Consider the following 24,158-nt stretch of genomic DNA (forward strand, 5'->3'; position numbering starts at 1 on the left):
CGCAGAGCAGGGTACTTAATCAGACTAGAAGTAATAACATTTGTAGCCCCTGTGGTTAGTAGAGATAGAAAAGCAGGTAATTATAGCACAAAAGCTACTGACTAGCTGGAATGAGATTTGAGGGAAATTACTGTGTGTCAGATCGCTGTGTCTCTATTGATACAATTATTTTCAACATCCAATACAGTTATGATTGTGCTCCTAGGCACATTTTTGAAGATCATTTGTGAATCTTTCGTAAACAGGGCTGAGAAATTATATACAGAGAAAATATCTCGAGATAACATGATGTTCCTCACTATACCATTTGCCTTGACCAATTCCATGATGGTATGCAGTGGCAGCTTGGATTCATCCATATTATTTTCATGAGTACCAGTGATGCCATGAATGGGGTATTTCTCATTTGGGGATTCACTGCTTTTTCATCTGAGGTATTCAAAGCATTATTTCATCATTAACAGTTTGCATTGCATTGTGTTTTTACAAACCAGTTCTCTAGGAAATATGTCCATATGCATCTCAAGCAATATCGAAGAACCTTTGATAGATAAATAAGCAGTCCTTTCAGCTGTGAGTTCATAGCACAACTACTTTAAAACAAATCTTTTATGTTATTTTAATGTGCTCTGGTTATTTCATATATGTCCACAGGCAGACAGCACATAGTCAGAAATCGACAGAATCTGCATTTTACTAGTTTTCCTGTAACTAGCAAAATGTATACTGCCTAATTTCCTAACATTTTGTGAAATTGTGGTTAGAATTTTGTCTGTTGTCCTAGTTAGGACAGCTGAGACCAGTTCATCACTGCATGGGTGTAACCCAAAACTGTGTATTCTATAGCCTTCCAAGCCATTTCCCAGAAATTGTTATCAATGAACCATTTACACCATCTGCCCATAGAGCTTGACTCCTCAGGCTATAAACTAGGTGTTAAGAGGCCTGGGAGATAGGAGTTGCTCTTGTCCTCACACCCATTAAGTAACCCCCCACCCTGAGGGAGGTGCTGAGCATTCCTGCCTGAACTGGAGGATATATAATCTTGGAGTCTTGGGACCTTTTTAACCACTCGTGGGATCCAGAGGAAGACTGCAGACCACTACTCTCAACCAGACTGCAGACCACCACTCTCGACTGGACCGCAACCACCACTTTTCAAACAGATTGCAACCATCACTCTCGACCGGACTGCAATCACCACTCTTGACCAGACTGCAACAGCACTCTCACCAACAGGTTTTCCCCTCTCCTTTTCCTTTGGACTCAGGGGGCCCAAAGAACACCACGCTGTTCATGCCCCAGGGTGCTGGGTTATATATTTGGGTTTTGTGGGTTAAAACCAATTGTTTGTCTGTATAATCGTACTTATTGTATTATTTTATTAAATTGTTATTCTGACTTATAATCTCTCTTTTGAGTTGAGTTCATTTGCCCTGCTGGTTTACCTTTAAACCAGCACATCTGTTTAGTAAGATTCAAGCATGCCTGGAGTCTTTTCCATTGTCCAAGTTCTTTGTATCTAAACTGTATGAAAAATTAAGCTTGTACTGTAATCTTCCCTATGAAGTGTCACTGACAGAGTCATGCTATTATTGCTATTTTCACGAAAATTCCAGAAGATTGAGGTACCTGAGACTTTTGTTCCTCTGTCAATTTGTGTGCAACTGGTCCTGAAGATCAACTAAGGTTAAAAAGATGGGACAAGGAGCCACACATACACTGACAGCATGACTGCCTTTACTTCCCCCCTCTAAGAAAGCAAGCTAACAGTCAAACCACAAGCTTTTATCTCAACTACAGAAAAAATGACCCCAGCTACAGGGAAGAACAGGACATTAGTTACCAGTGCTGGCAACTAAAGGAAGACTTGCTCCAGTTCCCACTGACAGATAGTGAGAGATTGTAAAGCAGTAATGTCAATGACTAAAAACGCTTGCATAGGTATGCTCTAGAACTTACTGAGTGTGGCAGAACTTGGATCTTAATTCAGTGTCCCTTGGGCAGAGGTGTATAAATGGTTAGGACAGACCAACAATGCCTTCCAAGTTCGTAGGGTAGATGGGTAGTTTGACTTGCACCAGGGAAGGTTTAGATTTGATATGAGGAAAACTTTATTCACCAAAAAGGTTGTCAAGAATTGGAACAGGCTGTCCAGAGAAGTGGTGAAGTCACCATCCCTGGAGGTATTTAGAAGTCACGTAGATGTGGCGTGATTTAGCGGTGGTCTTCATGGTGCTAGGTTAATGGTTGGAACTGATGATCTTAGAGGCCTTTTCCAGCCTAAATGATTCTATTCCATAAAAAGACTGGGTCTTAGAAGTGATAAAAGAAACCAAACTCCCAGTAATTCAAAAGCCTGTATAATTCAGGAAGTGAGAGGCTCATCAGTGCTCCCAGCTGTAAGGTACTGATCTTGAGAGGAAGATACAAAGAAAAAGGATTGTTAGGAGCTCCGTGGAAAGAGTAACCAACTTCACCTTGGAGACCTGAGATAATATCAGCTTTTCTTACTCAAAGAGCTTGCACATAAAGAAGAAGGTGGGTAATTGGAAAAGATAGAAATAAGACAGCATTGGTCTGCAGGTAGAAACAAAGTCAACAAAAGACATGGGTGGCCAGACATATGAGTTTTATGATGAAGGAAATTCAAATCAAGGAAGCAATGTGAGTATTTACAGACAAATCCTCCTGAAAGGGGCAGTCACGACCTAGGATGTGAGAAAGCCCAAAGGTGTTTTTTTTAAATATATGAACAGTTTTGTTTTGCTATCCATCAGAGAACAGTCAGGTGGAATGTGTTAGTTATGGAGATATTAGGCTCTTTGCTGATAACTGAAAAGAATAGCATTACAAGCTCCAGGGAGTTTAAGTGACAGATACGCAGATTTATGTATTTATGTGAATACAAAAATGCAACATGATTTGGAAATTTTACAGAAAAGCAAGCATAAAGAACAAAAGAACACCAACAGATGTTGATAGAACACAAAAAAATTCATTACCTTATGGTGTTAAAATTCTTCTTAGCACTCTGCATGCTACTAAACTTCTCTTTCCTCAAATTGTTCAGGTATTGACATTCTTGAAGTAGAGACAATTCACATTTCATAGAATGAGGTCACTTCTATTTAGGTGTTTTCCAAAAAAACCGGGCAATCCATGGACCTGTGCAACATTCTGCAGATTTTTTCTCACAGCCCAAGCAGCTCCCTGATCCTTTATGATAACAAGTGAACTATACCAAATGCTATAGGAAAAAGAAATTACTGCAGGAAACACACAGACCATGTTTGAATTTGGCAAACACATTTTATGCAGTTGTTTCCGCTCTAACACTTTTGTGAAAAGGCAAAGCAGCACATTCTTCAAAGAATTGTACTTGCATGAGTATTATTATCAGAAATCTTTGTGCAGCCATCTAGAAAATTCTGGTGAGGGTTATGAATTCTTCCACTGAGCAGCAAAGTTATTCTGTGCTGGGATAAGGAAACAATAGCATATTATTTAGAATGAAGGTTTGAAACAGTAGTTACATTGGCTAATTTTCAAGTGGTCCCTGGAGTTGAAAAATATTGTCACAGGCACTCACTGAGTAACAAAATATGAAAATCAGTCTGCATAACTTACAAAGAAGAGAAGGACCCAGTTCATTAAGTGGTTTAATGTCAATGACCTGGTCACCCCTTCCCCTTCCTTAAGCTATTCACTCAATAAATTTGCAGCCCTGCTCTTCTGCAAAGAGATGGGTATGAAGTGAGGTGGTCATCAGGGGAAGCAGCTTTGTTTTCTCCACATCTCCTGTCTTATTTCATCAACCGTAGACACTTGTCTGATGCCAGGGCCCTGAGTACATCCCTCCTCTCTGGAGGTTTTGGTGCTGGGGCTCAGGGCTACAAGAGCAGAGGTGGAAGTGATGTGGAGATCTTCGGAGAAATTTGTGAGGGGGCACCACAACGGCTGATCCCAGCTGGGAGTCTCTTGTCCTGCTGGCCATGTTACTGGGGTTGGCTGCTGATGGAAAGGATGACAGGAAATGGATTTGCCCTGTTTGGCAGCAGCTAAAAACTAATTAGAAGGTACAGCATTTACAAAAGGACAAATGCAGAAGCCATTCCACACAAATCATCTACCTGTAGTTGTGCCTGCAGGCACATAAATTTAAAATCCTCCTGCCTCAGATGCAAGCCCAGCACAGTCTCTGCTTCAGACTAACTTAAGCATTTCTGAAATTGGTTAGCTATAAAATAATTGTATTTCATGGTACAGAGCAAAGTTGTGATTAAACTACTTTTGGGACTGTAGCATTTTAGAAAGCTCACTGGTCATCCTGCAGGATGAGATAGTGGTCTCATTTTGAATTCCCACATAAAGTCTTCTCTGCAAAATCATCTTTGCACATGTAATGGAGTTGGAGGGAATGAATATGGTGTGGATTTCTGACTAGCCTGACAGGTGCATAGTCAGCTGTGACAAGGTGGCTGAAAGGGTAGTTATTGCAACAGACAATGCTAATATTCACTCTGGGAAAAAAGTAGAAAAAGAAATCCAAATGGAGAATTTCTGCAGTAGGTAAAATCAAATGATTGAGTACAAATGAAGGATAAGCAACTGAATTTAAATGCAAAAATACCAGTAAACTTACTTGGGGTTTGAGTCTCACAGCTGAAGTAATATCTATCTTTGTATGCTAAGCAATATAAAAGTCACTTGAAAGACAAGATATAAAAAACCACAACCAAAACCAGCAGTTTGATCCTTTGAGGAAAAAAAGAATGTAATTAATTACTTCATCATGAGTCACATAGCCTGTATTTCCTCTCTGGATCCAGGGTCTCCAGCTGCTATGTCAGCCCTGGCAGACATATTTGCAATATGTTCCGAGCAGACCAACACCCACAGTAGTTACAGGTGCAAATGCAGCCCATCACTTATCTCATGGCTGATGTGACATCCAGTGTGTGATCTAATGGGTCATTGTCCTTTTCTCACTTCTTGGGAAAGAGGTTTACTAGGTCTGGAAATGCCTCTTGACACTGTGATGATGCTGGAGCCTCCATGTATACGACTGACCTGGGTGTTATTCTGGTGCTTTTAATCAGTAGATGCCACACTAGAGGCAACATGATACCTGTAGTTCATTAAAAAGAAGTGGGGGAAAGAAAAACCCAAAAAAACTAATCAGAAGAATCTAAGTATCTGATTGAGGTACCTGAGACATACAGGCCTAACAGTTAAACAAGTGGATTTTACCTATTCCAGTAGTTTGAGCAGTGCTGAGGCACAGAATCCACAGCTCATTTGTAGCATGTGATGCCTTAGAATTTTTAGGATTTTTAGGTTTTTGTAGATTTTGGTGTAGCTGGAGCTTTCCTTCACTTTAGACTGCTATTTTCTCACAGTTTGTGTGTCAATTCCTGAAGTTCAACTGTCTTTTAACCACCTTTTCAAGGTGATAGATTTTTAGCAAGAACATTCTGTTGGGACGTGCACCTGGACCGGAATAACAAGCGATGTGGTAGACCAAATAAGATAAAAGGCTCAAGGCCCTTGGAGGGGCTCCAATGGCGCAGTTCTGAGGGTGCTACCAGGGCAAAAGTGGTCTTAGGATCAGATGTGCCCATTAGATATGACAATGAGTAAAGATATAAAAGTGTAAGAATTCTGTATGTGGGTGTGTGCCTTTGTACTCTGTGGCCCAGAAGGCCTTCATTTAAAGAGCTGCTCTATATCTTATCTCTACTAATGGCCTGGTGAGTTTTTTCTCCTGATTTTAGGCAACAATTAAATGGTCAAAGCAGCCTCTTCCAGAGTTTTGATTCAACAAACCAGAATTATTTAAAACAGTTCCCAGACAATTCCTGGGACTTGGAACAGGGCCCATTTCAGAAAGGCCAGCTGGGTGATGTTTTGGATGCTAAGAAAGTTTAGCTGTATGGATGAGGCCAGGACATATCAGTTGGCCTTATGGCCAGAGAATGTCTCCCTATATTGTTTAGTTTAGAGGTATGCTTTAAGTGGGTTAGGAAACAATGATTTTCTCCCTCCATGCTGCCAACCTCTCTTGGGTAAGGCAGTATTTTGGCCAAACGTCCCTGCTCTTCATTGCAAAATCTCAGCCTTAATTTGTATGGAGTACTTTTTTTAAAACATGCCAGTAGATTAAATTAGTATATAAACACATCTATCTTAATGCCTATCAATATTCATTCACCTCAGTGATAAGTATCACCTGAGAAAAAGCCAAGGTCATTATTTATCTGCTGGCACAATCATTCTTCATATTCTTGGATGGGAGTGAGTCACTGTATCCTGTGTCATCTCAGACATTCACTGCTACAATTACTCAGCTAATCCAACCAGTGACATAGGTTGCTAGTAAAATTTTAATTTTTAAATTAATTCTTGAAAGGAGCAATTACGTTAGTAGCTCCAAGGGTAGTAAGGATGTAAAAATTGAGAACTGAAAGAATTCTTATTCAATGAATTAAAGTTAGGATATGCTTATTTACCTATGTGCTTCTCTGATTAACAGATATCAAAACAACAGTTGTGTTGACCTCCAGGAACAGAAACTCACTGGGTCAAAAGACAGGCTTAATTTTAAGTATAAATTAAGTATAAAGAAAATTTTATCTCTGTGTATGAAATTACGTGCTGATTTTATAGTACACTCTCGGACTTACAGGAATTAATTGGAAGTTGCAGAGAAAGAGTCAAAGAACTTGACAGAAATGGGATGGATTTGAGGTCTACTTCTGGTCTGGCAATATTTATCTCTATATCTTTTCATGAATGTCTTAGTTTTCTCTTTTTTTTCATCTTTGCCCATCATATCTAACTAGTAAGATAATTTGGGATTCATCTCACCTATCTTGCTGCCTATAATGCTGACATTTATATCTGATCTAACCCCTCAGGCTTCCTCTTTAATCAATGGAAAAAGATGGGTTCTTTTAGTTTGCATTTCATTTGAGCTATTTTAGACATCAGCGAAATCTGATGAGATAAATTCCCTCCTAAATATGCTTATTTCTCTCATTTGAATATGAAGGAATCCTGGGGTAACAGCTGTGGGTGTAAGTGTCCACATTTAATAGATCAAAATGAATACCTTTGGAGACACCATTGCACAGTATCAGCATCTAGCAAAAGAAGATGTGAGGAAAGGCTGAGAGAACTGGGACTGTTCAGCCTGGAAAAGAGATGGCTTAGGAGTGACCCTATTGCAGCCTTCCAGTACAGATGGAGAGACACCTTTTTGTAGGGGAATGCAGTGACAGGAAAAGGGGTAATGGATCTAAACTGACAGAGGGCAGGTTTAGATAAGATATTAGGAAGAAATTCTTTGCTGTGATGGTAGTGAGACACTGGAACAGGTTGCCCAGAGAAGCCTCCCCATCCCTGGAAGTGTTTGAGGCCAGGTTGGATGGGACTTGGAGCAACCTGGTCTAGTGGTAGGTGTCCCTGCCCATGACAGGGGGTTGGAAGGAGATGATCTTTAAGGTCCCTTCCAACCCAAACCATTTTGTGATTCCATTATTCTGTGAACTCCACTGAGCAGTGTAAGCTCAGTAACAGACCAAGGCCTAGTCACAGGAAGCATCCTCACCGCCTTTGCTGAAATCATCCCAATTTAAGATCTCTTGTAAACCATCACCCTTTGTTCTTGTGTGAGATTATTCCTGTTCAAATACACTGGGTTGAGGTGTCATCCTCTATTAGGCTTTTACCATAAAACTGTGTTTCTTTGTGTTCTTTATTTTTTTAAGTCAGTCATTGATGTACAAGTGGAGTTGGGCACTATTTGAGAGTGCTCCATTGCTGGTGTGAGAAGTGTAATTGAGGAGGGGCCACCCTAAGCAAGGCATTAGATGTGATGCACACCAGTCATTGACTGGAAGATAAAGAAGAGGATTGCTCTAAGCAAAACCATCTGGAATCTGCTGAAAACCATGTCCCCTTGATAGTGGCTTTGAGCACAGATTCTGTGTTCTGTCATCAGCCTCAGTTCCAGTGGTCTCACATCTGTGGCAGTGCTTTTAGAGATGCTGTGTATGAGGGAAAAACTGAGTGTGAGTGGCATAAATTTAGAACAGTTATATTTTTCATGTATCAAGGCAGTGGCAACTTCCTAAAAAACTGTACACTGCAGCACATGAAAGGAAAGAAAGGAACTAGACCACAAAGTGCTGTAGGCTGTGTAGTTCAGCCTAGGTTTCTGCTCTCCTTCCCCAGATCTCTTGCTTCCTCTCAAGTACAATTTAGAGGGTAAATTGATAGCACAGCTAGCTGAGGGATTTGGTTCTAGACACATGAAAGGCTTCAGGTGGCTGTGTGTGGTGATAGAGTCTGTATCTGCAGGCTGTATGTTCCACCTGTGCTCCACAGGCAGTAAGCAGAACTGGGAAGCACTCGAAATAGTTGAGAATTTGGGAGAGAGACATGTGCTCTGTTTTCCTGATGTTATTCCTTCTCTTTTCACAAGAAAATTAAATTAATCTACATGTATTAAGACATTTTTGCTAATCTAAAATAAAGCAGATTAAAGATTAAAGCTCTCTAAATGCAAGGAGACAGAAAAGTGCTTCTGCACTCCTAGATCTGAGTAAGAAAGCTGGTTAGATCTTGTCTTCCCTTAAGGTAGCATCAAATATACTGTCCTTCCATTTATGCCAAAATTTTATTATAAAGAAGAAATCTGGAGTCACAGGCCTGATAGGAGACACAGCCTGTTCAGATCCCATTCCCTTTTGTACCTGCTCAGCTTGAGAATCTTGGGATTGTCCTGTTCAGGGCCAGGAGTTGGACTCAACAATCCTTTTTGGGTCCCTTCCAACTCAGGATATTCTATGATTCGAGGAGATTCCCTACAGACAGGGAAAATTAGGTGGAACCGTAAAGAGCGAAGATGGAAGTGTGGTACCAGGATGGTTAAATCACTTGTCAAGGAGGGTATTATCCAGGTTTGTATATCCTGAACCTAGGAAAATCTCTCCAGTGATTTCAGATATGTTGTACAAATATTTTTGATTATGAGATTTTATTTTCTCTGCGTAGAAGGACACCACCACATAGAATGACACCTAACACAACAGGTGTCCTGTGATTCAGACTGGCAAACGTCAATTCATTCATAAACTCAGGATTTTAATGCACTTATTTCCCTGGTCTGATTTTTAACACCACATGGTTCTGAGAATGGCTTGTCTGCTAACTGGAAAGGCCTTGGAAAAACAATGGGGAGAAATGCTAATGATGGATTCATTTTGGGTATGAAAGAGTTCTATTCACGAGGGGAACTGCACTTACATGATGTTGCTATGAGGGAAACGGAGATGTTTCTATGGTACTGAAGAAGGAAGGGAAGAAGTCTTTTTAAAAATTATGGGGTAAAAATGTCCCATTCCAAATAGGGGAGATGGATGCAATCCATTAAAACGTAAGGACTGGGAGCCTCCAAGGGTCTATTAATACTTTTACCATTAGCTGGCAATAAACAGCAACTGCTCTAGTTTTCTCATTTTAAAATTAATATTATGAAACTTTCTGCATGGAGACTGCTTAATTAATTGACATTTGTAGAGCAATTTCAGATCCTTGGAGGAAAAGGCCTGAAGAAGAACTAATCCTTGCGGCAACAAATAGCTTGCAAAACTCAAGATGGTTTCCAAATAACTCTATGGTAATGGGAATAAAAAGACCACTGATCATTTCCACATATTCCTCTGCCTTCTTTGCTTACCCTTTAGTATTTCCTATAGTAAAATAGATAAAAGATGCGAATATGGTGGGGTTATGGATGGGGGAGAGAAATAGAAAGCTCTTTTCATAAGGTCAGTGGATTAGGTTTAGAAGAAGAAGGAAAAATCAATTAATGAAGGCAGAAAAGAAAATAAAGAAGTTGTGAACTGAATTCATCATAGCTTTGTGGTGTGCCTGTGCTCTGTACTTCACTAAGAAACCAATGTATGTATATAGGTACAAGGCAAAGTACAGGTTCCTAAGCGCAGGGAATAGAACAGGAGGAGGGAAGCTAAAACTGACTCACTCTCTCTCCAGGATCACATGCCTTCACGAAGGGGAAGCTTCTGAAAAGAGAGAGATAAGAGCAAGTTGAACTGTTTTCCCTGATTTTTACATTGTTGATTCACTCTTTCCACATAACAGGGATGTTTCAGATGTTTTAGGTAACAGCAAGAGGAAGAGGGTAAAGAGGTGAAGATGAAGAGTGCACCATCTTGCTGGTGTCTTGTTTGCTCGGCTTGATGAGCCAGATGTTCTGTCTTTGACTACACTGCAACAACACAGTTTATTTTTTACCAAATGACTTGTGGTACCAGATGCAGCTGGTCAGTATGACATGAAATTTGCTAAATGACTGACTTGATGGATAATCAAGAAGGCTGCTGAACTGCGCTGGAAAGCAGGTGGGAGATGGCTTTTCTGTAGTACAAGAAGTGGGATCAAATGCTGAGAAATTCTCTCGCCATTCGTGAGTTGCTAAAAGCACCCCTGAGCAGCAAAGAGCAGAACTCTGCTGCCCACAGGGCAATAGCAGCTCCCTTTCTTCTGAGGCGTTGAGGAGTTCTGCACTGCCTATGGACCAGATGTTTTTCCTGGAGCTTCTGGATCTATATCAGGCAGCACTGTGACATGCTAATATTCAGAAAATTGAGTGTAGATACTCTCCCATCCTCAAAATATGCTCATCCGATGAACTGTTTTCCTTTAAAAGCCTTCTCTAACCTGGCTGTGGGGAAAAATAGGCAGAACTGGACTAGAAGAAAACCTGAAATCTTCTGGGAAGGTATGACCCATGGTTTCCTCCTGTCGCAGCAACAACTGTTGTTGCTCAGTGCTGCAGAATAATCCTTTTCCTCCCACTCTCTGGGAAGGCAGGATCAGGAACAGTGAACACGCTTTGCATCTCTGCCAGGGACAAGGAAACAAAGAGGAATAACAATAAATCCCTTCCGCACTGCAGCTTCTTTTCTCTGTTCATCAAGTCTGTTGGCTGTGGTATCAGAGGAGATGTTGCTTATCTGCCTTTTGAACAGTCTCAAGGGATGCAGGACACGCATTCTTTGCCCCCCCAAGCTTCAGTGGCTCCACTCTTTGAAGGGGTACTGATTACAGCAGCCCTTTCTTGGCTCTATGGCAGTGCAGACTATAGTGATACCCTGCTCATAGCTCCCAACACTCTCTTCCTCCTCAGCTGTGAAATCCAGAACCCTTTCTCACGCTGGCTTTCACTTCAGTCTATCCTGACTCCAGTCTCTCAGAGTTCCTTTGTATTCCTGTATTTCACCTCCTCTCCATTGCCATCTTCCTGCTGGGGTTTTGTTCTCCCTGCAAAATTCCAGCCATTTCTCCTGACTAAACACCCTTTTATTGATTTGTTTTTGTTGCCATTCTTCCTGTTCTCATCTTTCTGTTTCTTTCTGTATTAATTAGATAAGAAGTTTCTTGCAGCAAGGACTATCTTTTCCTCTGTGCTGAGCATGGCAGGGATGTATCCTCTTTCATCTCTTCTTAATTTTGTAATAAAACTCCTTCATTCTTCAGTGAGATGTTTGGGCAAAGAAGTATTGGAGCCCACAGTAGCAAGAACTGTCTTCTTGTATACATGGATACTTTCAAGACCACATTCCAGAGTCAAAGCAAATTTTTTTTTTCTTTAAATTGCCTTCACCTTGTTTAAATGAAGCACATTCACATGACACTCTTCATCCCAGGAGCATTTATAGCATTTCTTTAGGGGCCTGTCTGTTATGCCAGTATATCTCTGAAATTGCCCTACTAATATCAACTGAGTTAAAATTTAACAAAACTAGATCAAGGACTATGTACGAAAATACTTTACAACAACTTTGCAGCTGAATATTTACAGTTCTCTGGAAACCTCATCCTAATACTTGGCAACAGTCAAAAAAGCAAATAAAATATTAGGACGCATTAGAAAAGTAATGAAGAAAGAATCAGAACTGATCACTATGCCACTGTATAAATCTATGCCTTGCCCACATCCTGAATACCAATGAACCCATCTTGAAAAGGAGCTGTTTAGACCTAGAAACAGTAGAAAGATGGGGCATGAGGATGCCTAGAAACACAAAAAAAATGTTATGTAAGGAGAATGAAAAATAGTGAAAATGCATTAGCTTGAAGAAAAAATGTCTGACAGGAAAATATGATGGAGGAATCTGCAATAATGAGTGCTATGAAAAAGTGGAACATAGAAAAAACCCTCATTATTTTTATTTCAAAAGAATTAAGGAAAAAACCTAATGAAGTAACAGTGAGTGTTTTTTCACCTAATGTCTAATAAAACCATGGGCCTTATTTTTGGAGAACAATTGGGATGCCAAAAAACGGCCTTACACAGGTTAAAAATTATTGGGACAGGAAACAAATGTAGCAAGGAGAGAGGGCCACTAAAAACTATTAAATGTTATAACAGGAGGGCTCTTATGAACTCAGAAAATCCCTAAAAATAATCAGACACCTGATTCCTAGGAGTGCAGAAATAACTACTCTGCCTCTGCTATTTTACATGTTCACTATACATCTGTAATTGAGCTCTGTGAGAAACACCAGATTGTTCTAGATGCAGTTTGGTCTTGCCTTGCTGTGTTTGTGTTCTTATGGCCTTATTTTTGCATCTATGAAGAGAAACTTATATTCCAAGAAGCAAAAATAGAGATTGACAGTTTCCCCACTACAATAAAGGCAAACTTAATTAATTTCAGCTGAGAAATAGGTCTCAAGTCTTTCACTTTAATATTTAAAATTTAAAGCTACAACCAAGTAACTGTGTTTGTGGGGGAATATGGTTAAGATATACACTATTTCATTAGTAATACATAATTTTTCATGCAAGAGGAAAGAAGCTCAGAATACTTCTGTAATTATTAATAACTAATAGATGTCTCTTACATATACATCTTTCTATACATCCATGCATAGATAGATTTATCTTCTGCCTTCCTCCTCCTTTCTCCAGCCCACATCATACAGTCTGAAAGGATCCATTTGAGAGGACTCAATCAGATGTTACCCTAAAACCCCTCTGTATCAAAAGAAAATCTCCTTCAGCTGGGAGGCAGAGAAAGACTAAATTGCTCCATGGATGAATGTAACAAGAGAAGACTGGATTGCAGTGGAATATATTTTGTTTCAATACTAAAGCTCTTCCAGAGCAGCTGTTCAGTCCCTGTCCAACCCTAATACAGACCAACATCTGCCTCGAGAGGTTTGTTCCCTCATTCATCCTCCATCAGGTTTCTTCTGTGTGTGTCATGTTATGTTTTATTAGGAGGAAATTGGCTTGGAGCTTTCCATAGGTGTATATGATTTTTTTTTAGGTGATGTCACATGGTATCTAAGGTGAAATCAGACATCTACGATGTCATATGTAATCAGAGGGGCAATGAACAATCCAGACCATCCACTCATCAGTGCTGTCAGAGCCAAGAACCTGCATCAAATTGATAAAGATCTTTTGGACCATTTCAAGGCCTTCCTTCATCCCTCCTTTGATTCTATCCAGGAATCCAGTGCATATTTAGGAGTAATAGTTGACAAAGCAATGCAAATGTGCGTGCAAACCATCCGAATCAAACAGGTAAACTAGATGCCCCATCCTGTCCCTGGCACAGAGATGAGCTTAAAGTGTTCAGTTTAGGTCCTGTATCTGACTTCAGGCTTAAGGCTTTGTGCTGCTGCTCATTTCTAGACATTTCACATCTTTAAAATGTAATATGCAGGTGATAATGGGAAAATCCCTTGCCTCTGACTTTAATCAGGAAATGGAAAAGCTTGGAGCCAAGGGGAAGGGAGATGAGTGGGAGTTCTGACATAGATGTAGTAAAGGGAGTGGGTGATGTTTGATTTTCTCTTCTTAGAGTTTTTATTTTTGAAATAAGACAGTAGCTAAGATGCTAAAATTAAATTCTGAGGGGGACTCTGAGTTTCAGGATCTTCATTACTGCCTTGCTTTGGATCTAAAACAGGCTGTGGGTGTGGGTGTTTCTTTCCTATTTTAAGTTAGCAAATTCCTCAGGGCCTTCCCTGTTCTGCTTTAAAAAACAGCTGACTATTTCTTAGCTGCATAAAACCCACTGGAATCTACTAACTTCAGAGCCCTTCAGACCCTCAGGTAGTTTTGGCTCTTATCTTTACTCTGGGGCCACTGTGTGTTAAAGGGCTTGTTTGTGATACTGCCATTTGGAACATATTCAACCTGTTGGTAGCAGTTGTCAGTAGGAGACTTATGATTTCTTCTGCCCACTGACAGCAGAGTTGGAAAGGGTCTGGTAACTGATCAGCAAGTGTCTGAACCAGTGTCTTAAACTACAGCACCCTAATACACTGACAAACACAGGTTTGTTAATGCTACGTGGTTTGTGAATGGACCTAGCAAGGGTCAGGTCAACATAAGTAGGAGCCTTTGTGGTTCCTTTTGGCATCTAGGCTGGTACTTAGATAGGAAAATGAGCATTAGTCCATAACTATGCTTTTTCTGTCATGCTAGACAGCTCATGCTTTCATGATAGGAAAGATGGCCTGTCTCTGGAGGGGAAGGCTGATGATGCTGCCTGCTTTCCATGGAGCATCTGCCTCTGTACTATGTGAGTAGCCAGATGCAGAGTGCATGAGACAAGAGATTATGTTTATGCATGCTGGGTAGTGAAGAGGAAAGGAGACTGATCAGCCTGCTTGGTTTCACTGATGAAAATAAGTACTGGAGTCTCTTCTTTGAGATAAAAAACATGGTACTATGACAATGGCCGTACTTCTGTTCCCATTCTTTGAGGAGGTGCCTCATCACTAAAACATGGTTGAAAAATTATCATTACAGTAGCATATGGAAGTCAGTGCACAGATGATCAGATTCCTTCTGATTTCCCTTTTCTGAAGAGGATGCCTTTTATTATTGAGCCAGTAAAGCACAGAGAAGTCCATTGCTGGAATCCTGCAGAGTTTATGGATTGATAGCAGGACCATCTATTGTGTTGACAGAGCTGCTGTTCATGCACATTAAGTTTATATACTGAGCACCTTCATGAATGAATAGGGACAGTTACCATGCTGTGGTCTGTTTACAGGAATAAATAACTTGATTAGATTACATCTTTTATTATCATGATCAAAAGCAACAACACGCAGAACAGAATAATGGCCTTAAACCTTTCAGCTTGAAAACATATCAACATTTGAATAATAGGAGTGAAAAAAAAATTTTTTTTTAGACTTAGTTTTATATTTAGTGACTGAAAAATTAAACAAAACCTTACACATCTGCAGTTGAACTGGGTGCCTTGTGATTTCAGTCTAGCCTTTGGGAGGATGGATGCACCACAGGATCTGCTCCTTCTGGTATTAGCCCTTGGACTGTCTTGCAAAGGACAACTTGAGCACTTTTTCAGGTGCTCTGGTACCTGAATGCTGCAGGAAGCATGTGCACCCTAAGCCATTTTTGCTTCTGGTTTTGCAATCCCAGTCTGCCACCTGATTTCAGTGTAGTTATTTACTGCATAACCAGTCAGAAAACACTTTGTTACTGAATCAATTACCATATGAATGTAAACAAAACCTTAGTTGTGTTTCAGCAATCCGTAGCTATAGGGTGTGCAGACCTACAGTGCACAAACCCCTCCTTCTTTAAAGGAGGAACACGACTCTCCTCCCATATATTTGGTCTTTTTCCAGCTGTTACTATGAATTCCTGTTCTTTTGATAACACTGCTGTCAGCAAAGTGATGACATGACTACTGTCTGCGCTGTAGACTATTTGCCCTTCCTTGGTACTCTGTGGTGAGAGGAGGGTTGCCTTTTCTTCCACTGCCCTTGCCATCCTCATGGGTAAAAGGGAGGGATAAAAAAGCTGCTACATGGACACCTTCACTGTGTTACTCTTTCCTTTCCCTTTTTTTTTAATGTCCTGACCCTGACCGATTTTCAGGATGGGTAGTAGCTATCTTTGTTTGAGAAAACCTCTCAAGACTGACATGCTTTTAGAGCAGAGCCCTTCTAATTACATTCCTCACAGGATAACCATCCTGAAGGAGTTGCATAATCCTCCCTTGCTGTCCTGCTGATGAGCTGCAAATTGACACTATGTAAAAATAGTCCAAGCTTGGCCTCCTTTCTTCTTTTGAGACAGTTTTCGAGAGCTTCTCCTCTCTTCAGAGCATCACTTACAGATTTGGTTATTTGCGTGTGGTGTGACTTCCTTTAAACTCTGCTCTATTCATCTCTCTTTTTTTCCTTTGCATGCCTGTAGTGTTATCACTGGGCTTAACTGCTTTTTAATGTATAGAAAAGCCCGTGTGGCTGCAGGGAAAGGAGTCTTCATTTTTGTATGATTCCTTAATTCAAAATCAGCTCTCCAATTTCTGCTTTTTATATTATTAGTAAAAAACTAAGATCTTTGTAAAGGACCAGGTCAGGGAAGGAAGATTTGGCTTAATCACAGCCTTAGACATACCTTAAATCCTGCTCCAGATTGTGGTGGGGTCACTGTTTTCCTTCCTTGGATTTTAACCTAAATGAATCCATGATGCTCAGTGTACTAAAGAGAAAGAAAATTTAAACAGCAGGGGCAAAATTTTGAGAAAGAGTTGAAGGAACAGGAGAGTATTTTACTGGTACTTAGCGTGATGAAAACCTTTTCTCTGGACCAGACTTCTTGGAGTGAGTGTTCAGAATGAATGCTGAAAATACTCTGCAAACTGATGAGTTTCTGGCAGGAAATCTGTCTGGTTATGACTGATAATAATGAAAATGTGAATCACTTTATAATTTTATATCACAGATATCATTCCTACATTCTGAGTAAGCTGATTTTTTTTTTTCATTTCTTTTGTATTCTCACAGCTCTCAGAATAACAAAGACCGTAGAAATGTCTGGATAGGTAGACACTCAGCTAATTAAATCTATGAGTGAGATCAGAAATGCATTTGTGAAAAATTCAGTGTAAGTTCACAGAATGTCTTTGCCCTGACATGAAATCAACCTCCAATTAAATGGATAAGATAAAGCAATAATTGGAGAAAAGGTAAATTGCAGCTTTCACTTCGTACAAGTTACGAATGAGAAGATTTATCTGCTTGACTCAGATAAACAGTTGAGTCACAGTAGTCTAACAAATTCCCTTGCATCTGCTGAGTCTCAGTAATTTATTCTTCTGTTCATTAAAGGAGATACTAAGTGGGCTCATTTGCCTTTGTTTAGCCATATGCATGGAGTCACTTAATGCACCTCAGCAAATTGTCTGCTGATACCACCTGAGAACAATGTTGGGATGTCTGGTGATCATGATCAAAAGTAAATGAACAAAAACTGATCAGCTGAAACTAGTAAAGAAAAGAATGAGAACATCCATCTTTATTCCTGGAGGACTTAATGTGACATTGAGACCAGGTGAATGAAATACAAATGGAAAGACCCTTTATCTTTACTTTCAGAGGGACCAGTATGGTCTATGTTACCATCAGACTTGTGTTATTCTGGGAGATATTCTCACTTGATGGAATGAAGGAGAATGATCTGTTTTCTGTCACGTCTCCCAAACCTAAGACAGACCAAGATCCTTGCTTGCAGTGTGAAACTTCTGTTTGTGTTTCTTATTTTTTCTTGTTCCTTCTTATTTACCTTTCCCTTTCTTCCCTTTATTCCTTATCTTCTTTTTCTCACCAGTTAGTAACTGTGTTTTGTAGGAAACCATGTCCCAAAAGCAAACAATCTGCAGTGACATTCAAAATCGAGTACAGATTTGATGCTTCTCAAAGAGAATCAGATCTAACATGTTGGTTAATGTTGAACTCAAATAATCATTAAATACGAGATTGTGTTTATGCTATTGAGGATACTGTGGTGTAGTTGTTCTCCTCTGCAGTGTAGTAAGATGGAGACAAAATATTGCATCCTCTTTTTACTACTTCTTCCCTGTGACTGTTTCATATTTTGCTTTCAGGAAACTAGGACGACTGACCTCAAGTAAACATGAACATTCCAGCCTGCCTTGACTATCTTTTGCCTTATTTTTCCCTAATGAGCAGTTTGAATACTGTTGGGTCAGAGAGGAGAAGTGGTACTGCTTTAAGAACTATGCTTAATGATTTACATTTCAACTATCTCTCTCTGCTTCTGTTTTTTAGTAAAAGATGAGAGATTTTTAATGATAATTATTTATTGATGGATTCAAAAAGCTTCTATGATCAGAATTCCAAGCCATTTATCTAATCAACTTAATGTAGCAAAGATGGAAACTAATATTTTGGAGAGATGTTTTAACTGTGCAGATATTCAGATTCCTTTGACTTCATCTTTGTGCTTCTGTTGAGTATATCAGAATACAAAAATACAGATGTATTTGGGTTAACAGTTGCATGAGTAGTAATCTATGTTTCATCTACTGCTGAAGTATTGTATATGTGGATAAGGGTATGCTGTCTGTGCAGAAATAACAGTCATGTCTACTGGTGTTTGTCTTTAACCTTCCTGAAGGTTGCATTTAATTTTCAAATTTTCACGAATCTTTTATGAGTCGTTCAGAGGGAGGTATTTCTTCCCTAATCAACCATATGATCCTTCAAGTTGTCTCTTCAATGTTAAGAATAGAAAATGAGGGATTTATTTCTGTACTAAAGGAGAATTTTGAGTGCTGTCTCTATGTTCCTTAAAGCAGAAGCCATAGACACGTTAACAAGACATGTATGCCCATTCTCTTCTGTCTTTTGTGTTGATCTGAAGAATAGGGGAGATTTATGGGTGGGAAAACAGCTTGGAGGAAGAGATAGGAAGAAAATTGATCAGATACAAATGGTGCTACAGGAGTTTTAGCAAAGGAGCAGGAACAGAAACAATACAGAAATGAAAGAGAGAGTGAACTTCTTAAAGATCGTATTTTGCAGTTCTCTGTGGTGCAAATGACTTCATAAAAACTCAACTTGCACTAGTGTTTTATCGTCCTTTCACCAGGCATCCATGGTGTGCTATTTATAGCTGTGTAATTCACAGTAGCCTGTCAATTATCCTATAGGGCATTTCCTGACTGTTGGTTGGAGGGCAATGGAATATCCCAGCTGAATGGCAGCATTTGCTGTAACATTATGACACACTAGCAAATGTGATTTCATTACAGGCTGCCTACGGCTGGAATGGAAATGTTAAGATAAGAGGGCACCAACAGCTTTTTGCCTTCCTCCTTGGTGCCAAAACACAGCTATAATGAATGGAGGAAAAAATCTCATCTCTCTCTTAAACAGCATTTGCTTCAGTCACATTTTTGCTGTTCTTTTTTGCTGGGAATACAAAATGTGAGACATAGCCAAGGTATAATATTGAGGATATATGAAGTTTTTCACCTTCTGGAGAATTACTAGCTCTGGTCTGGCCAGTTCAGAACATAAATAGACGAAGGCAAGTTTTCTTGTGCCCTTCTCAATGTATATATGACAGTTTTAAGATCATGGAATCACAGAATGACTTGGGTTGGAAGGCATTTTAAAGATCATCCCATTTCACCTTCCCATTTCATCTTCAACCCATCCTGTTGCTCAAATCTGCATCCAACCTGACCTTGAACACTTTCAGTGATTGGGTGCCCACAACTTCTCTGGGCAACCTGCTCCAGTATTTCACCACCCTTGCAGTAAAGAATTTCTTCCTAGTATCTAATCTAAACCTGTCCTCTTTCAGTTTAAAGCCATTCCCACTTGTCCTATTGCTCCATGCCCTTCTCAGAAGTCTCTTTCCAGCTCTCTTGTAGCTCCTTTAGGTACTGGAAGGTTCTCCAAGGTTTTCCCAGGCTGAACAATCCCAGTTCTCTCAGCCTGCCTAGAAGAGGTGCTTCAGCCCTCTGAGCATCTTTGTGGCCTCCTCTGGACCTGTTCTAGAGAACCACATTCACCAGGTCTGAGGACCTCAGACCTGGACACAGTACTCCAGGAGGAGTCTCATCAGAGCGGAGTAGAAGAATAGAATTCCCTCCTTTGACCTGCTGCCCAAGCTTCTTTAGAGACAGCCCAGGACACAATTGGCTTTCTGGGCTGCAGGTGCATGTTGGTGGGTCATGCTGAGCTTCTCGTCAGCCAACACCCCAAGTCCTTCTCCTCAGGGCTGCTCTCAATCCATTCTCCACACAGCCTGTACTTGTGTTTGGGATTGCCCTGAGAAAGATATATCTTTTTAAAATCTGCCAGCGTAAGGATTAGCAAACTTTCCATGACATTCATGCAACATAGATTTAGAGATGAAAAGTGGAGAAGATCTCTTCTTTACCTGTCTTAATGTCTCTAGTGGACCAATGACTTCTACTAAGTTTTGCCTGTGTTGAGCTCCAAATCTTAGTTTTATTTTACCTTTTGCTACACAGAACCTTGAAGGAAGACATCTCTTCTTCGTGTGGAGAAACAGAGTCTGGGATTCCACCATCAGCTAAGAGCACAGTCTCTGGCTATATGCTCATTGCTAGATGTTCACAGATGATTTTCTACTTTTTCCTTTCGTTTCATATCAGCTAACTTACTCCTTTTTTTGAAAGCATGTACCCACAGTACATGCAACCTATTCATCTGCATTTCCCTATTCCTTAAGAAACATAAAAATCAAAACTATGCAGTCTCATTCTGGTCTTGGTTTCACCAATGACAATTAACTTTTCCTTCCCAGACATCCTTTTTGCTCCATGATCACCCATTTACAACATCTAAATGCTTGTGAGGCTCCACCAGCCCTAGTCTGTATATCTGCACTGCAGCCCTTGCTCTTTGAGACACATTGTGAGAGTTCAAAATAAAAGTTTAAAAAACTAGTAATCAAGATCACTCCTTTTGCCTGCTCTGCAATGGTGATTTACAAATTTACCAATTCTTATTGAATTTACTAGAAGATATTTTTACTGGCTCAATGAATGTGTCATCCCAATCTCATAAAAAAGGACAACTAATCTCTTATTTTAATGATTTCACATTAACAGCTACTTTTTCAGATTGGGTTGTTGTCTAATCTATTTAAACTTGAATTTATTAATATTGCAATGTTCTAATATTTTCATCAGATTGTTCTGAGCTAAGTCAAATGTCTTGTAGAAATCTAAGCACACTATATCTCTACTGACTCCTTTATCAGCTGAACTTGTAGTGTTCCGAAGGCTGTAATCAGGCTTATGTGGCATGATTTATTTTTCAAGAGATACTGTTGGGAGGCAGTACTTATATCCCTGTTCTTTCTCTCTAACATAAATGAATGCTCAGTCAGGTTTTCCATTAATTTGTTGGGGGTTGTAGAAGGGGCTTTTGTTACTTGAGTTATCCCTGCTCACTTTCTGAAGCATAGTGATGTTTTTGATCATTGCAGACTATGCCAATACCAGGTATACTGAAAATAAACAGCAACTACCCAAAATTCCCTGAGCTAACTTTTTTTACCTTCTGGTGCAAGATATTTGGGTTTGCTAAAGAATTTTCCTTCTTATGGTTATGGTATGATACCCTGCTGAGTTATTTATGGACTGAAAAATACTTTCTCATCCTAGAGTGATAAGTGTAGATCACTCTGCTTCTTTCAAAATACAGAACAGAATAAGTTTTTGAACACACCTGGCTGCTCTGCATCACTGCCTATTTGACTGCTTCCTTACTTTTGTTAGTGTTTGTTTTCTTCCTAATACATTTGAGTATTTTTAGCCCTGCAAACCATTCTTTTTACCCAAAGATATCTTCTTTTCAATTTTCTGCATTTGGGAAGCAACACACATTAAGTATTACTCCTTCCTTTATACATGTACATGTCAAACAGATAGATAGAAAACTTGTAACACCAGTACTTCTGTTTCTGGTGAAATGAAAATAGAAATTTCATCTAACTGACTCGCAGTAATAAATCCAAATGTTCCCTTTACTGTGCATCTAAAATCAGCATTGGCCAAAGGTTTTTTTCAGAATTATGGTAGCAATACTTTTTTGATAACAGAAAACTTATTGTGTTTTTCTCCTGGTTTTCTTTCACATTTTCTTTCTGAACATATACATTCCAGCTGAAAGTCAGTTTACAGGCTATGGTAACAGTATTCCTTATTTTTCAGTCATGTGGTTTGAGGAAGGTTCATGGTTGTGTTACTGATTTCTTGATGGCTTTTGTCCATCTGAAATGCTGATTTTTCATGTCTCTGGTCTACTGCAACATGAGGGAAAATGAATTTGCATCAACTCCTACCAAATATGATGCTCCTGCTCAGACCTAGAATCCTGACACTGGGAAGTATACTGCTGAAATATTTCCTTAACAGCCTGTGATGCTTTTTTTTTCAATTCACTTCTGGATGGGGTCTGACTGTTTAAAATCTTTTACTTTAAAGGGAAGCTGCCTCCCTGTCTGCTCCAGCCAATTGTCAGCCAACCATGAGCCCTTCCTGCTCTGACATTCAGTTGGTTTTAGTTCCCCTTCTCACTTTTGCAGCATATGATCCTGTATTTCACAGAAATAATGCCTTGCCATGTATTAAAGTTCAGTGCTTTGCCTGCAGTATTTCTAGCTGTCATTAGTTTAAAAAAAAATTGAAAGCTCCAAAGCTATCATCTGAACTTTCCCTGTTCCTTGACAAGGTCCCAGAAGTCTTCTGTAACACTAGAGTTCCTCAAGATACCATGACCCCATCTTACATCAATTCCTGCTTTTCCTCTCCACTTTAGAATTTAATGCCTCAGTTAAGTCAAACAAAAGCTTACCCAGAATATTTTAGATATTACATATTATATAATTTATACATTAAATTATATAATTTAGATGTTATTATCAGACACCTGGGACTGCCTTCTTCCCACCTGTAAGATAATTGGCTGTAAATCTCAAAGGACTATATTCACTGTTGGCTGCTGTGAGACTTTGCTACTCCAAAGCTAAATGTGTAAAAAGTAACTAGAAGTAATTGCAGGCAGCTATAACTAGTAATCCAAAAATAGCCTTAAAAAATAAAAAAGAAACAACTAAAATAAAAAAGTGAGAAATTCACTTCAAATAGGACAAAGCCAGTAGCAAAGATATGTCCAGGACACAGCAGAAATGTGACAATTGGTCTATTCAGTAACTTCATTTTTAAAGCCGTGTTTGTAAATAAATTATCCACTTTCAATTTTTTCCCTGTTTCTACCCGTTTTCATTTTTTATTTATTTCCATCTCTTTAACAACTTTTTTTTCCTGCAGAAATTTACCTTAATAAAGTTCTTAAATTTCCAGAACAGGTAAGCTTTACTACTTCTCTATGTTCTCTATTTGGGCTTGTTATAATGGCATCCTAAATTCTCCATCTTTTTGGACCCTTTAGTCTTTCAGGATTGCCTCCATATCTGGTTGTATGCAGCAACCAGCACACTGCAAATACCTTCCAGATGGAGGACAGTAGATACTACAATTTCTTTAAGTTAAAAACCTCACCTTGGAGACAGAAATTTACCTTCTCTGAGTTTCCATGCCAAGATTTCTGTGTAAATGAAAGAAGACTTGGTTATATTTTTTATTATTAAATACATATCTCGATACCTTTAGTAGTAAGAAAGCTCTAGAAGTGGGTCCTGAAAGCTGTTTCTATCAATAAGAGAAAATCTCTCCTTTTAAAAAGAAAAGAGTTAAATGCAAATTTTGCTTAATGAAGAAAATGTTCACTCACAGAATGCGGGAAGCACCAGTCCAATCACTTGAAAACTAGAAAACAGTTTATAAAGTGTAGTCAATTAAAAATTCTCTTAGGTTTTAGTGTGACAAATATTTGATGTTGTCCTTAAATGGGAAACCTAGTATTTGCAGGGAAGAGTTCCTATATCCACTAAGCTTAAAACTATACACAAGGATATGCTGAATATTTAAGATTTGATTAAGACCTCAATCAAATATTGTTTTCAGACCTTCATGCTTTCACTCTGTGATGCCTGAGCTGAAGTTAGACATCTTGAACAGTTTTTCTGTCCTCTGTCCACCTCTTTTCTGATTCAGCTGAAATACACGGTCTGGTGTCATTCTGTCTTCCTTTGAGTGTCATAAATATAGCTAGAGGTGCCCCTTTTGCTCTGAGGACACGTGTCCTATGAATTTAAATCACAAATGCTACAGGCAGATTGTTCAAAGACACATTCACCTTGGACCACTCCCATC

Source organism: Pseudopipra pipra, chromosome 3, assembly GCF_036250125.1.
Source record: "Pseudopipra pipra isolate bDixPip1 chromosome 3, bDixPip1.hap1, whole genome shotgun sequence".
Lineage (NCBI taxonomy): Eukaryota > Metazoa > Chordata > Aves > Passeriformes > Pipridae > Pseudopipra > Pseudopipra pipra.